The sequence below is a fragment of the Macaca thibetana genome, chromosome 10 (assembly GCF_024542745.1).
Source record: "Macaca thibetana thibetana isolate TM-01 chromosome 10, ASM2454274v1, whole genome shotgun sequence".
NCBI classification, from domain to species: Eukaryota; Metazoa; Chordata; class Mammalia; order Primates; family Cercopithecidae; genus Macaca; species Macaca thibetana.
In genome coordinates this window covers 34,877,368-34,893,327 of record NC_065587.1, presented here as the reverse complement: position 1 = coordinate 34,893,327, position 15,960 = coordinate 34,877,368, and the positions used below count along the sequence as shown (strand labels likewise).

The window sequence follows — 15,960 nt, the reverse complement described above, 5'->3', positions numbered from 1 at the left end:
ACCATTTTGGAGCAATCCTCAGCCCTACTTGTGTTGCACAGGTGCTTTATCAGCTTTTCTTTGCAGTCTTTTCAAAGTATGCAATTACAATAATACAGCATTTTGTTTGTCTTTAAGGTATCCATTGATTTTCTCAGAGGACCGGATTGATAATGCTTCTGAATGCCAAGCTTAAAATCATTGATTTTTATCTTGGATGCCTTTGAAGAGGTATATTTAGAATTGTGTGACATAAATGGAGCTATACGTGCTAAAGGTTAACCTAGCAGGAGCGTTGAGGTAAGACAGTGAAGTAAGAGGTGGACGTGTTGAGTTTTAGGTGACAGGAGGCTGTTCAAGTTGAAATTGTCAGTGTGGAGGCTAAATGAAGCTGAATTCCAAGATTGTTGAGTTGGAAGAGACATGAGTGGGATAAGCTTATGGTAAGTGGTCTGGATCTTTTTAGCAATACAGAAAGTCAGTTGGAAAAAAAAAAAAAAGCAAGCCACGATGCTGCTGAAAGTCAAGCTTAATTGCTGCAGCAGTTTTGGAGTTACTACTCCAAAGGTTTTTCTGGGGACTAACCAAGTGAAGAATGAAGAAACTGCCAAGCACCAGCAAAGATCCACTTGAAGTTGACATGTGTTTTTAGCAAAGTCAGCCTTTGATCAGGCTTACTCTGCCAGGGGCCGAGCAACTGGTGCTAATGTTAACTACTGTTCAGAGAGTTTGGATTTTAGTCACTGATACTTTGAGAAGACGTTACTCTCATGTTTGTTCTTAACAGTAAATAAAAGACTGGTTTGTTGTTTTCCTCTCTTTTCACTTTGACCTGTCAGGGGCCTGTAAGTAATAAGCATTGCCTGTGGAATCCAGTATAAGGAATTTTAATCAACAATTTTTCATAGACCTATTAAACTTGGCTTGTTACATTTAGAATCTGAGCTGTTAGGAAAAATGAAAGCTCTCAAACTTAGCATAATCGCTTTTGTTTGTAGTAGTTTCTATAGCATATTGAAGTTTTAAGGTATATGTCTACTCAGGTGCAGTTTTTGAAATATTTTTGAGGAACTACTACTCACAATAATATCCTGAAGTAGAAATTTGCTAACTGAATGGAAACAGACACCATTTTAGGACCTCCTTTTTTATATATATTAGGTTGAAAATGGTGTATTTGTAGCCAATCCAGTTCAGGAACGTACAATACTAATGAGAAAAGAGGGCGAGTGTGCAAAAAGCATTAATGAGATGCTTCCAACTAAGTAGACTTTCTCGATAGTCTCCCCGTCAGCAGCACTCACTGCCATGGCTGGTCCCACCATCTCCAACACTCTGAAACAGGATCAAACAGCTATGTTGCTCTGAGCTTCCCAGACTTGTTCCCCTGTATAGCCCTGTTCATCTATGTTTTATTGAGCACTTACTCTGTGCTTTACAAAGCCCTTACCTATGCATACTTGACCGTCTTTTTTCTTCCAGTCATTGTCCAGATTTTTATTCCAGTCAATACACGTTGCAAGCTATGGACATAAATTTGCATGAACCTATAAGAATGCAAAACGGCCCCATTTTTAACTATAAACACTTTATCATCATCACTGTTAGTATAAATTAGTTGATTTCCTGTTTTGCATATGCTTTGTGAATGTGGAAACCTGATACTTAGCATCATCTTTGCTAAATACAGTCTTGACCAAGCAAGTAAAAGCTTTCTATAGGAGATACTTTGTTTTTAGAATTTACCATTATTTTTGTAGTTTAATGTTTTAAAATAGATGTACAGAGTGTGAAAGTCAAAACAGTGTACAAAGGTTTATGCAGAGAAGTGTTATTCCCACACTGTTGATGAATTCTATATTCTGCCCCCACAGGTAACCACATTTGTTTTCACTTATTCTTCCAGGGTTTCTTCATGCAAATATAATCACATTATATATGTTCTTAATTTCTACCTTAATAGAAGGTAGCAAACTATATATGCCGTTGCGTACCTTTTTTTTTTTTTTTTTGAGATGGAGTTTGACCCTGTCACCCAGGCTGGAGTGCAGTGGCGTGATCTCAGCTCACTGCAACCTCCGCCTCCCGGGTTCAAGCAATTCTGCCTAAACCTCCCGAGTGGCTGGGATTACAGGCGCTCACCACCACGCTTGGCTAATTTGGTGTATCTTTAGTAGAGATGGGGTTTCATCATGTTGGCCAGGCTGGTCTCAAACTCCTGACCTGGTGACCCACCTGCCTCGGCCTCCCAAAGTGCTGGGATTACAGGCGTGAGCCACTGTGCCCGGCCCACTGCACTTTTTTTAAAGTAGGAGGAGTTCTTAACCAGCATAAACCTTTAAGGGATTGTGAAACACACTCCCTCAAAGTTTTAAATACCATTTTATATGTTTCTGGTCATAACTTTCATCAGATTTTCAAAGTCATCTGTGACCCCCCCAAAAGATTAAAAATCATTCCATAAGAGTTTACACATAACATACGAAAATACCTGGATTTGTAACAAACCATGAGCTGTAGTAAAAAGACAAGGCTAGAAAAAGATGCCATTTGTAGAAAAATGCATCTGAATTAATATGTATTTAATGAATTCAGTGTAAGTTTATGCTTTACTTTTATAGTTGGAAATGCTAGAAACGGAAAATATTTATGATTAATTCATTATGAGACTACGAAGTTAAATACTTACACCAAATGAAATACTTATTAGTCCACACTAGAATTTAAGAACAGTATTTTATTTTCATAGGCCTCTATTGTATCAAATATAAATGATAAAATGGTTAATAGTGGTTATAATTTGCATAATTGGATACTTTGAACTGTAGAAAATACTTTTTAGAGGACAATTTGTTTGTTTTACCTGAATAAACATTGTCATGACAAGTTGAAGGCTTGATCTGGGCTTGTCCCATGGGAGAAAATTAAATCTTACTCTAAAAAATGGAAATACTAAAGGAATGCTTGTTGAAAATGTGTGCAATAAAAAAAAAAAAAAAGCCTTCAGAAGGCAAGGGTATATTTAGAACTTGGTAGAAATTGGTTTGTAAACATTTAATTTCAGTGTATTTTTTTTTTCTTTTTGAAAGACGAGCTCTTGCTCTGTTACTCAGGCTGGTCTCGAACTCCAGGGCCCAAGTGAGGATTGTACTTTTATATGCATTCTCTGTTTATTAATAACATGATGTCACTACATTGAAATTCACCAGTTATAAACTGAATAAAGTTTTGAAAATTAGGTGAACATTCAGGAGGTCTGTAAGTTTTTATTCCTTTATAAATTACTACCTATTACTATGTTAATAAGAGTGTGCCTGTTAAAAACATCTTGGTAAAAATGTTATGCTAACAAAGTTGCTAATTTTTCAGTTATTCTCCTTTTTGGGTTTCTTACCAGTGGAAATTTATCCTCTTGGATTTATGTCCTGAATGAAGAATATACATCTTGGGGCATGCAGCTTAAAAAAATGAAGCTTTTTAGAAGCACAGGCATTCAAAACAAATACCAGACAGATTCATTTTTACTTACTTTTCTAATCTAAACCATTTAAAAATGAATTTTCATCTATCTAGGCTACTTTTTTTTCTTCTGAAGATGGAATCTTGCTTTTGTCACTCAGGCTGGAGTGCAGTGGCATGATCTCAATCTCAGCTCACTGCAACATCTGCCTCCTGGGTTCAGGTGATTCTCCTGCCTCAGCCTCCTGAGTAGCTGGGATTACAGGCATGCACCACCACAGCCGGCTGATTTTTGTATTTTTAGTAGAGATGGGGTTTCACCATGTTGGCCAGGCTGGTCTCGAACTCCTGACCTCATGATCTGCCCACCTCGGATTCCCAAAGTGCTGGGATTACAGGTGTGAGCCACCGCGCCCAGCCATTAAGTTATATTTTGTAGCCTGACAACTTTCTAAGTGAACCACTCTGATTTTCTGTTGACATCATCAGTTCTCACTAGGCTTGTGTATGGAAAATCCATAAACTCACTCCATGTTTTAGATATGCCAGTAAGGGAGATTAAAGTACATTTTGCGCCTCTTCACTAGAAACAATAATTATTTTCCTAATGATAGTTTATTTCATTGAGTCTTTATAAAAGAAAAATAAAATATATATAAAGGGTTATAATAAGTTACACAGGTATAAAACTGTTATGTAATATTTGAAAGCTTTCATTGGGGTGAAACTTTTGGCTGATTTTATGTTGCAAGCTGTTAATGAGTGTAGTATCACAAACCTGTCAAGAATTTGTGCTGTATAAAATGGAAAAAAAAGCCCAAGATCTTGATTGGAATACAGGTTGTTCATCCCAAAGCAAAAAATCCAAAGTGCTCTGAAATCTGAAACGTTTTGAGTGCTGACGTGATGCTCAAAGGAAATAATTTCACTAATCTCAGATGTAATAAGTAAAAATAAATAAAAATAAAGGAAATGTTCATAGGAGTATTGTGGATTTTTGATTTTTCAATTAGGAATGTTCAACTCTTCTTTTTTGTGATGGAGCCTTGCTCTGTCGCCCAGCCTGGAGAGCAGTGGCGCCATCTCGGCTCACTGCAAGCTACGCTTCCCAGGTTCGTGCCATTCTCCTGCTTCAGCCTCCCGAGTAGCTGGGACTACAGATGCCCACCACCACGCCTGGGTAATTTTTTGTATTTTTAGGAGAGACGGGGTTTCACTGTGTTAGCCAGGATGGTCTCAATCTCCTGACTTTGTGATCCGCCCGCCTCGGCCTCCCAAAGTGCTGGGATTACAAGCATGAGCCACTGTACCTGGCCAAGGAATGCTCAACTCTTAAGTGTAATGCAAATATTTCAAAATCTGAAAAAATCTGAAATCCAAACACTTCTGGTCCCAAGCATTTCAGATAAGTGTATTCAACCTATATCGGTTTTTTAGGGGAAACACAAATAGAAGAAGAATCTCTTATTTTGAGATTTAGTCCATGTGATAATTTTTTTGGAATAATTTGTAGAGAGGCATGAGGGCATATTGAGGATTGGGAACACCTTCAAGAAATGTTCAGATCATATCATAGGAGGCCATATAATAATAGGCCATATAATTGGGGTCAGGCTGTGGAGTCAGAAGATAATTATTTTTTTTTCCTTATCTATTACTTCTTGCTCAGTTTTCCTAATCTGGATTTATATTAGTTTCAGTTTGGGGCTCCCTCATTATACCCAAATCTGTTTTGGTAATCAAATTTCTGTGTCAAATATTTGGACTTAGCGTTTTCATTCCTTTCTCCAGCAAATACTGACTGTGGGCTGCCTTTAAAAATGCTGCAGAAGACGCATACCTATGGCACCAGCTTGGTGATGCTGGTGCCTCCTCCAGGGGGATCAGGCAGCTCTGCCACTTGCTGTCCTTTTGGTGGAACAGATGGTTTGTGATCTTTGAAAAGTAAGTGATTTTCACTTGTGGCTCATTCCTTGATTTATCTCAAATTCTGAAATTTAAGGCTTTCCTGTTATTTTAAACTTACTTTGTTAAACAGTTGTTTGTGGCCGGGCATGGTGGCTCATGCCTGTAGTCCCAGCACTTTGGGAGGCCAAGGCGGGTGAATCACCTGAGGTCAGGAGTTCAAGACCAGCCTGGCCAACATGGTGAAACCTCATCTCTACAAAAATACAAAAATTACTTGGGTGCCTGTAATACCCGCTACTTGGGAGACTGAGGCAGGAGAATCACTTGAATCCAGGAAGCAGAGGTTGCAGTGGGCTGAGATCGCACTGTTGCACTCCAGCCTAGGTGACCAAGTAAGACTGTCTCCAAAAAAAAAAAAAAAAAAGTGTGCAATAGCTCTGATTACAAATAGTACCAATTATCAATATAAGGTAGGAAGATTTAAAAATATAATTTTTGTGGTTGACATAATAGTATAGTTTTGAAAACTCTCATCCTGTAAAATTAGTCGAGATAATAATCAGTTCAACAAAGTTTTAGAAAATAAAGTATTTTCACACATTATTTTCGGATGACAGCAAGAACTCTACTCACTATGATAGAATTTCAGGCCGGGAGCGGTGGCTCAAGCCTGTAATCCCAGCACTTTGGGAGGCCAAGACGGGTGGATCACTAGGTCAGGAGATCAAGACCATCCTGGCTAACACGGTGAAACCCCGTCTCTACTAAAAAATACAAAAAACTAGCCGGGCGAGGTGGCGGGCGCCTGTAGTCCCAGCTACTCAGGAGGCTGAGACAGGAGAATGGCCCGAACCCGGGAGGCGGAGCTTGCAGTGAGCTGAGATCCGGCCACTACACTCCAGCCTGGGCGACAGAGCGAGACTCCGTCTCAAAAAAAAAAAAAAAAAAAAAAATAGAATTTCAAAGCTATTAAAATAAGCATGTAAAACACCTGTTTTAGGACACATACAAACTATTAAGCACACAATATAGAAAAAATGTATAGAAACATTTTTTTGTTTTTTTTTTTTTGGTTTTTAACTTGGAGATATAATTTTAATAACTAGATAAGAAATATAGGAGATTTTTATTGGTCAAACTCTAAGTAACACAGGACAATGCTGGAGAGAAGCAGATATTTTAAAAATTGGACTCAAGCGGCATGTATATTCACGTCTTTACTCTTAAACCTGTCTGAAAAACACTTAGAGAAATAGCATTCTTGGTATTATGTTGGTCCAGTGAGGATGAGAAGGTATTTTGACCCAAACATATGGATACAGGCTTCAAGGACACAGTGAGTTTTACCATCTGAAGAAACAGGAAACGAAAAGCTGTGTGGCTGGGAATCGGCAGTTTGTAACAACAGCTGGTGCTGTGGGCAGCAGTCTAATAGGGAAACTACTCAGCAGCAAGCCTTGCACACAGACAAAACAAAATCCACACCTGTGGTTGTTTACAAAGGGCAGAAGGGGCCACGGAAGACACATCCTTAATATGGTGGAGAGCACCATTAGCGGTTCTAGCAAAATAAAAAAGAACATGACATACTTTGAAATTCAGAGCCTGACATTAACAAGCTACAGTTTTGACAACTCGTAGAAAGAGATGGTCTCTACAATTTTGAATCTCCAGCACATTTCACAATGCCTGCCTGGCACATACTATGTACCAGGTAAATGTGTGTGGAATTGAAATCAACATTATGTCATATGCACAAATGTTTATACCTCGTTCCAAAAAGGGATAGGGAGGTATTTTGTGGCTATAAGGGAAGAATTGATAAAAACATAAATGTTGATCATGGAGATTTGGAGGAGAAAGACCTCCTGGATTTAAAGCCTGGCTCCTTAACTGTATGACCTAGATAAGTTATTTTTCCTCTTGGAATTCTTAATTTTTGTAAAATGTTCATAATGATGCTTATCTACTGGAGTTGTTAAAAAGATCGGATGCATTTTGTAGACAAAGGGTCTTGCAAAAGGTCTAGCACATAGAAGAGTCTCCATAAGATTAGGTCCTCTTCTTTACATGCTTCAATTGTGTGTCACTCTTTTTTACCTTTATTAGATTAGTCTAAAGCAGGAGTCAGCAAACCATCCCTCTCTGGCCAATTTCAGCCTATTTTGGAAGTAAAATTTTATTGTAACATTGGCGTGTCCATTTGTTTATGTGTTGTCTGTGGCAGCTTTATGTATGTAACAGTGGAGTTGAGTAGTTGCAGCAGCATCCTTACGGCTTGCAAAGCCTAAAATACTGACTTATTTTTAAATGTACGTATATTTTTATAAGGAGACACACTATAGTAATTAAAGCAGTGTATTTTTGGTTTCAGAATGGGCACATAGTTAAACGGAATAATGTATAGAAAAAAAATGTTCCTCAGGCCGGGCTCAGTGGCTCACTCCTATAATCCCAGCACTTTGGGAGGCCGAGGTGGCTGGATCACCTGAGGTCAAGAGTTTGATACCAGCCTGGTCAACAGGACAAAAGCATCTCTACTAAAAATACAAAAATTACCCAGGCGTGGTGGCTCGCCTGTAGTCCCAGCTACTCGGGAGAAACAAACTCAAGAGACACAGTGCTAAAGTTATGTTTGAAAGTGGCAAATGGAATAAGATCAATGATCAAAACTTGTGTGTGTGTGTGTGTGTGTGTGTGTGTGTGTGTGTGTGTGTGTGTGTGTGTATGCATGCTGGTGTGGATCGTTAATTATTGACACATTCAACTCATGTAGTCTTCACAATAACTGTATAAGGTAGGTATGTACTTTTATTATTTCCACTCTACAAATGAGAAAACAGATACTCCATGACTTTCCCAGGGCCACCCAAAAGTGTTAGAGCCGGAATTCAACCTCTGGAGCCTGAAGTCCATGCTATCGCTGCACTGTCCTGTGGTAAGGGAAAAGGCCAAGGTGTCTCCTGGTTTTAGAGCTAGTATTTGGAAGGATTGCAGCTGAGCTATGTTTGCATGTATACCAAACCTTATTGAGCACTGACAAACTACAAAGTGTTTCTTACAAACATTTTTACCTTGTGATGTTAATGATCGTAACCCCTCTTGCAGTTACCCTTTTGATAATTCATGTATATCGGGGAAAAGCCTTCATGCAAAAGTTGCCATTTTGGAAACACTTTGAAAACTCTGGTTCAGTGTTAAATTTAGGAAGATGTGTGGTGACAGTTTTCTTTCTGTGGTCTTATGCGTATATTTTCCATCTCTTTACCACTAATTACCACTAATATGCAACAACAACAAAAGAGTGTGATTGTTAGAAAAATCTTGTAAAGAGCCTAAAACTTAAAAACTTTGAAAATAATCTCCAAACTCATTAAACAGCTTAATATTTGTTTCCAAAGTCCTAGCCTCTGGCTTGGTGTATCATATTTTGGATGGTCAGTTTACAAGTCATGTAGACCTCATTGCTGCTGAGAGCTCACTGGGCCTTAGTGTTCTTGTACCAGGATTGCATAAGAAATAAACACGTTTCTTTGGAAAATTGAAAATTTTAGCAAATTTTTCCTGAAATATCTTGCCAATTCTCTATGGCATTCTAGTTTCCTTGAAAAGAAAGAAATTTTGTTTTGTTCTGTTTTAAGACAGAATGTGTCCTGTCACCTAGGCTGGAGTGAAGTGGCATGATCTTGGCTCACAGCAGCCTCCACCTCCGGGGCTCCCCGCTCAGCCACCTGAGTAGTTCGAACTGTAGGCACGCACCAACATGCCCAGTTAATGTTGTTTATTTTGTATAGGGCCAAGGTCCCACTATGTCCCCCAGCCTGGTCTCAAACTCCTGGGTTCAAGCAGTGCTCTTGCCTTCACCTCCCAAAGTGCAGGGATTACAGGCATGAGCCATCGCACCCAGCCAGAAAGAATTTTTTGTACTATTTAAGTTTGGGACCCAGTATAAGAAATTTCCATATGCGAAATCACTCTGAATAAACTGCAGTTGAAGATACTGTTCATTAGGTTGTGTGATGGCGCCTGTAACAAATTATCAAGGTTTATACCATAAAAAGGTTTATTTCCTGTAAGGAACTGGTACATTTGTTATTCTGAGAAAGGGAACACTATGTAATACATTGGATTTTCTATTTGCCCTGGCTGGTAGGAAGCTTATGTCTAAGTGTTGGGCTCAGTTACTAGGGCTTTTTGTTGTGTATTAATGTTAATTGGTCTTCTTTTATCTGGATTTTTTTTTTTTTTTTTTTGAGATGGAGTCTCCCTCTGTCACCTAGGCTGGAGTGCAGTGGCACAATCTCGGCTCACTGCAAGCTCCGCCTCCCGGGTTCATGCCATTCTCCTGCCTCAGCCTCCCTAGTGGCTGGGACTACAGGTACCTGCCAGCTCACCCAGCTAATTTTTTATATTTTTGGTAGAGACAAAGTTTCACCATGTTAGCCAGGATGGTGTCAATCTCCTGACCTCATGATCTGCCTGCCTCAGCCTCCCAAAGTGCTGGGATTACAGGCGTGAGCCAATGCCCCTGGCCTTACCTGGATTTTTAATGTAAATTTCTTATATCCTTTTTGGAATTAGGTCACACATAAATCAATTACTATCTATTTCTGTGAGACTTAACTCCTTCTCACATAGGAGTTAAACCACATTAAAAATTAAATCCTGGCTTTTTCCAAGTCCCAGCCTAGGGCTTTGCCATGTAAATCTGTGGGAGTAGGGATGTGGGTTTTCAACATTAAACAGCCCTTGTATCTTTGAGCAGTGCTTGTGTGCAATGTGTGTACAGGTAGCTAGTGGCATCACAATTGAATAAAGTATGCTGTTTTTGCAGGCACGTGTTAGGACTCAGTGAACAACATGTTATGGACATGCTCGAATGAATCTATCAATCAGTGGTGTAACCCTGGGAATCAAGCCTTCCATTATGTCTGCCAGAGACTTGGAGTCTGTCACATCATCACTGAGCCCAAAGGTGAGGTGCACTCATGGTCTTGCACCACCATGGTCATCCCATCACCTCAAAGCTATTGCAGGGAGGCCAGGCAGGAAAGAGACCCTGCCTACTGGGAAGAAGGCAGGCGTGAGCAGACCAGGCAGTCAGTTCCCAGGAGCCACAGGCCAGGCCTTCCTAAAAGATACACAGTTGTTTCTGTCTTGCCCTGTATGAATGCTGGGGGCAGCGTGTGCTGCAATCAAGGGAGCTCCGGCTTGACTGACCCACATGGCTCGCTCTCCCTGCGGAGCAGCAGTGTGATGAAAAACCTTTCACAGGATTCCATCTCTTAGTACGGAATTTTTAGATATTGTTCACATTTCTGTGGTCTTTCTCCTCTTGTCCCCAGCTTGAAGTTGTTGAAGTTGGGGCTTGTCTCTTTGATCCCACATATGAAACCTGCATTGTCCCACACAGGGACAGACCCTTGCCTTGGGAGGGACTGAGTGATGACTTCATGTAGCCCCTTCATTTTACAGAGGAGGAATCTGGGTCGTACCATGCTGGCAGAGTTGGTGCAGACCACTCAGAGAGCAGGAACTAGGAACTAAAGGCCAGCTGCTGCCCAGTAATCTAATGCGTACTTCCTTCAACTTGAATGGGTTGTGAGCCATCCCTAGGGGCTAGCCCCCCACCTCCTCATGCCAGGGGTTTTTCTTTGCTCCATGGCAACCATCTTTCCTGTCCCTTCTTTCTCATCACCCTGCTCGCTTTCTCCCTGCCTCAGTGGCCTGTCATTGCTCTCTATTGAGTGCCCCTTCCTTCATGGCTCTCCTGGACCTCAGCCAGGCTGGTGTGCTGGGTGGGGACAGCACCTTGTCACCAGGGACAGCTACTTTGCAGGGCCTGTTGGCCAAGGTCCCGCAGCATTGGACTCAGTGGTGTGTGCAAATCTCTCTTCTCCTTTTGTGTTGCAGCGAGGATGCCGTGAGGAAAGCTGGCATGGCGCACAGTAAATCCAGCAATGATACGGAGAGCCATGTGTTCCTGAAGGCCAAGCCCCGGGTAAGTCCATAGCGGGTGAGTCCCTCTGGCAGAGAGGCTGGGAAAGGAGAGTGTCACAGGCTCTGGAACCTCTCTGTGGGGGGTTCTAGGGAGACGGAGTGGTGTGGTTGCTCGTTGATTGATCACAGGGAGTCGGGATGGGGTGGTTGCTCATTGATGACTGGGAGTCTGGGTGGGGTGGTTGCTCATTGATTGATTATAGGGAATCGGGTTGGGGTGACTATTCATTTATTGATCACAGGGAGTCGGGGCAGGGCCTGTTGGCCAAGGTCCCGCAGCATTGGACTCAGCGGTGTGTGCAAACCTCTCCTTTTGTGTTGTAGCGAGGATGGCAAGAAGAAAGCTGGCGTGGCGCACAGTAAATCCAGCAACGATAAGGAGAGCCATGTGTTCTGTATCTATCTCTGTGTCCATGGCTTTGGCCTCTGACCGCATGGCTCTGCCCTGATGGTCATCTTTCTTTTCTTAAAGGGTAGCACATGTTTGAGGTTGAGTAGTTCTATCAGCCTATTTCCTGCCTCTCTAGTTTTGGGAGTTCTTTGATTTTGTCTAGTCTCTAAACTTTCTGGTCCAAGCTGGCAGTGTTTCTGCTGGGAGAACATTCTAAAATCCTTGTGGAACTTCTCCGTATGTGATGGAATTCATGGCATCAGATGAGGTTTCTCCACAGATCTTTCCTGGATAATTCTGTCTCTCTTCCTCACTTCTGTGAGATGATTGAGGGGATTCAGGAGTCTCATGTGTAATCTCTTTGGCACTAGGGAAATTTGCAAGACATGCCACACCCTTGGCATTCCTCTACAGAACACACTTTCCTAACAGTGAATCTCCTAGTTTTAGGATTTTGGTTTTTTCCAATCTAAGTAGTCTGAGAATTTCCCAAATAATCAAGTCTAGGTTCCTTTGGCATAACAATTCTTCCCTCAGTTTATCTATTTTTTTGTACTTTTAAATTCTTTATATTTTTTATTATACCCTCTATTCTCTTTCCTCTTGCATTTACTATAAGCAGGAAAAAGAAACCAAGCTGAGTCGTGAATGCTTTGATTGGAAGTCTGCTGAGCTGAATGTGCAAGCTCATTACTTATGATTCTGCCTTCCACACAGCTATAGGACACAATCCAACTAAATTTTTGCCATTATATAACAAAGATCATCTTTGGTCTAGTGTCCAATAACATGTTCCTTGTTTCCTCTGTGCCCTTAGCATCACCTTTAATGTCCATGTGTCTCAGCATTCAGTTTATGATAATGTGTGTGTTCTTGAAGAGAACACAGACTTTCTGTATGAAGTTCCTCGTTTCCTTTAAGGCAGAGTCTGGGTGACAGAGTCTTTAACATCCACATTTCTATAAACAGTGTGTTGGAAGGCAACCTAGGCCTTTTCTGTCATGCTTCTCACAAGTCTACCATCGCTCCTTCATTATCCAGTTCCAAAGTCACTGCCACATTTTTAGGCACCCCACTCCTGGTAACAAAATTCGTGTTTCCTGTGGCTGCTATAACAAGTTACTACAAACTTAGTGGCTTAAAAGAACAGAAATTTAATCTCTCACAATTTCCAAGACCAGAAGTTCAAAGTCAGTACCATGGGCAAAAAAATCACAGTGGCAACAGGGAGGCTACAGGAGAGGAACCTGTTCCTCACATCTTTCAGCTTCTGGTGACTGCCTGTACTCCTTGGCTTGTGGCTGTATCACTCCTGTCTTCAGGGCCAACATCACAGAGTAAATAAATTCTCCTTATGTTCCATCTTCACATTGCCTTTTCCTCTGTGTGTGAATTTCTGCCTCCCTCTTAGGAGGATACATGCAATTGCACTTAGGGGCCACATATAACCCAGGATAACCCTCCATTTCAAGATCTTTAACTTCATCACACCTGTAAAGAACCTTTTCCCAAATAAGGTAACATTTACAGGTTTCAGGAAATAGGACCTGATTTCTTTAAGGACTGTTATTTAGCCTCCCACAGATAGAAAGTTAGTGATTGTCAAGGGCCAAGGATGCTGTTGGGGGAAATGGAATTTTCATTTGGAATGATGAAAATATTCTAAAATTGGACTGTACATGGTGGCTCATGCCTGTAATCCTAGCACTTCGGGAGGCCTAGGCAGGCGGATCACTTGAGGTCAGGAGTTTGAGACCAGTCTGGCCAGTATAGTGAAACCCCGCCTCTACTAAAAATACAAAAATTAGGAGTCGTGGTGCACATCTGTAGTCCCAGTTACTCAAGAGGCTGAGGCAGGAGAATCGCTTGAACCTGGAAGCGGAGGTTGCAGTGACCTGAGATCATGCCACTGCACTCTAGCCTGAGTGACAGAGGGAGACTCTATCTCATAAAAAAAAAGGAAGAGAAAAATGTTCTAAAATAGATTTTGATAATACTGCACAACTCTGAATGTAGTACCAGAAACCACTGAATGGCATGCTTTAAATGGGTGAATTGTATCTCAGCCAACCTATTACATAGAGATTTGTAATGGAACCAGTAAAGGTGATGGATAACAGGTCTGTCCTTCCTTGGTGGCCAGGTCAGGACAGCATGATCTCCTTGGGTAGGGGGCACTGCTGTGGCTGCCCAGTCCCTTAATAATGAAATCTCACACTTGGACAGAACTGGGACAGAAGCAGTGGAGCAGGCTGTCTGGGGGCATTGGCCATCTTAGAGAAGGCCCTCCATGTGGCTTCCTCCAGGAATCCAGATCTTTGGGCTGCCTTTTTTTTTTTTTTTTTTTTAATTTAATTGCAAGATTTAATAGAGTGAAAACAGAGCTTCCATGCAAAGGGAGGGGACCCAAAGGGGGCTGCCGCTGCCTGCTCGAATGTCTGGGTTTATATCCTGATCATTGTCCCTCCCCCTGTGCTCTTAGGCGATATACATGATTTGACTATTTCTTTACCTCCTGCTTTAGCCTTATTTGTATTTTACTGAGTCCTCTTTACTACCTGATTGGGTGTGAGCTGAGCTACAAGCCCCATGTTTAAAGGTGGGTGCGGTCTCCTTCCACAGCTAGGCTTAGGAATTCTTAATCGGGATCCTTGGGCTGCTCTTGCTGCAGCCTGTCCATGGTCCGGGTCCATCTCAGCTATGTGAGGGCACACTCGGTGGTGTTAGAGTGTCTTGTGTGTGCTTGACACACCCCTAGTCACTTCTATAGGAGAACACAGAGGACATAGGAAACCTTTAAAGCATACATGTGATTTTCTGGTCACAGTTTTGGGTTCAGGCTGAGCTGCTTGGGGCAAGTGGGGCACCCCCCAACCCCCGGGGGAAGCCCAAGTCCAGGACACAGGCTGCCCCTCAGAGGGAGGGCTGGCTTGTGGGGGCTGCCGGCTTCCCAGCACCAGCTGGGCCTCAGCCCTCCCGGCATTCCTGCTGAGCACTGTGGGGCACCTGTGCTCAGCAGGGCACAAGGGCATCAGGGATCCTGCTGCAGGCACCCCTGTGCCGCTCGCATGAGGACCATGTCCTCACCGTGAAGGATGAAGAGCAAGACCCTCAGGACCTGCGTCCTCAGAATACCATGCACTGCACCACCCATTGAGAGGTGACCTGACAGCTGGCGGGGCCATGCAGTGAGTGCCTCCCTGTGCTGCCCGCCACTCTGGGCAATGGCCTGCAGCCCTCTGGTGATAAGAGGGCTCCCCTTTTTCATGTGTACTACCCCATCATTTGTGATTGTTATGATAAAGTCATGATTCCTGTGTGCATCAGGAGTTGTCACTGTGTACCCTTCTCCATGAACCTGGGCCTGCTGTCCTGTCAGGAAGCTGTCAGCCTTGGGGCCAGCCCTGACCTCAGCCCTCCTTTTCTGACATACTGTCCCATTACTTGGCTTGTGGTTCATCCTCCAGCTTCCTGGCAAAGTTCCCGCCCCCTGAAGCAGGAAGAGGCTGAGATTAATGCCAAGGAAATGGGGCTGTGGGCCTGGGAGGACTGTGCTGCCGGGCGAGGGTGGCACTGAGCTGGCCCCTTCCAGATAGTGGACACAGCTGTGCTGTGGTGGGAGGGGCGGCGCAGGTGTGGCCACGGCACTCTGGAGACAGCCTTCTGAGGCCTGTCAGCGATATTGTCAGGGCGGGAGGGGACAGCGTCTTGCCCCCAGGAGAATACAGTCTGGGCAGGAGACCCAGAGTGATCGTGTGTTTGGAAGGCAGCTCCAGCCCAGCTAGGGGACCAGGAAAACCCTCCTGCTTCCAGGGGGGTGTGTGCGGCTCTGCCTATGCCTGTCTTCCAGGGCAGTTGGCAGGTCCCAGGATAAGCAAGACTCCTTGCTGGCCCAGGAAGGTCCCTGAAGGCAGCAGGGGCTATGAAGAAACACCTGATAGCCAGTGAGGAACAAGGCACATGACTAGGAAAGAAAGAGCTTTATTTTCAGTCTTCAAAAGGTAGGGCAATACTTCTTTTTTCTTTTTTTTTCCTTTGAAACAGAGTCTCGCTGTGTCGTCCAGGCTCGAGTGCAGTGGCGCGATCTCGGCTCACTGCAAGCTCCGCCTCCCAGGTTCACACCATTCTCCTGTGTCAGCCTCCCGAGTAGCTGGGACTACAGGCGCCCGCCACCATGCCTGGCTAATACTTTTTGTATTTTTTTTTTTTAGTAGAGACAGGAT

General features: G+C 42.9%; 1 long non-coding RNA gene across 1 annotated transcript; it reads left to right on the top strand.

The window, feature by feature from the left end:
* The first annotated feature begins 8,177 nt into the window (after positions 1 to 8,177).
* LOC126929801 (uncharacterized) lies at positions 8,178 to 13,313 on the top strand. Its single transcript, XR_007717278.1, has 4 exons — positions 8,178 to 8,284; positions 10,181 to 10,321; positions 11,260 to 11,347; positions 11,589 to 13,313. It is a non-coding gene; the product is annotated as an uncharacterized LOC126929801 (long non-coding RNA).
* Positions 13,314 to 15,960: the final 2,647 nt, after the last annotated feature.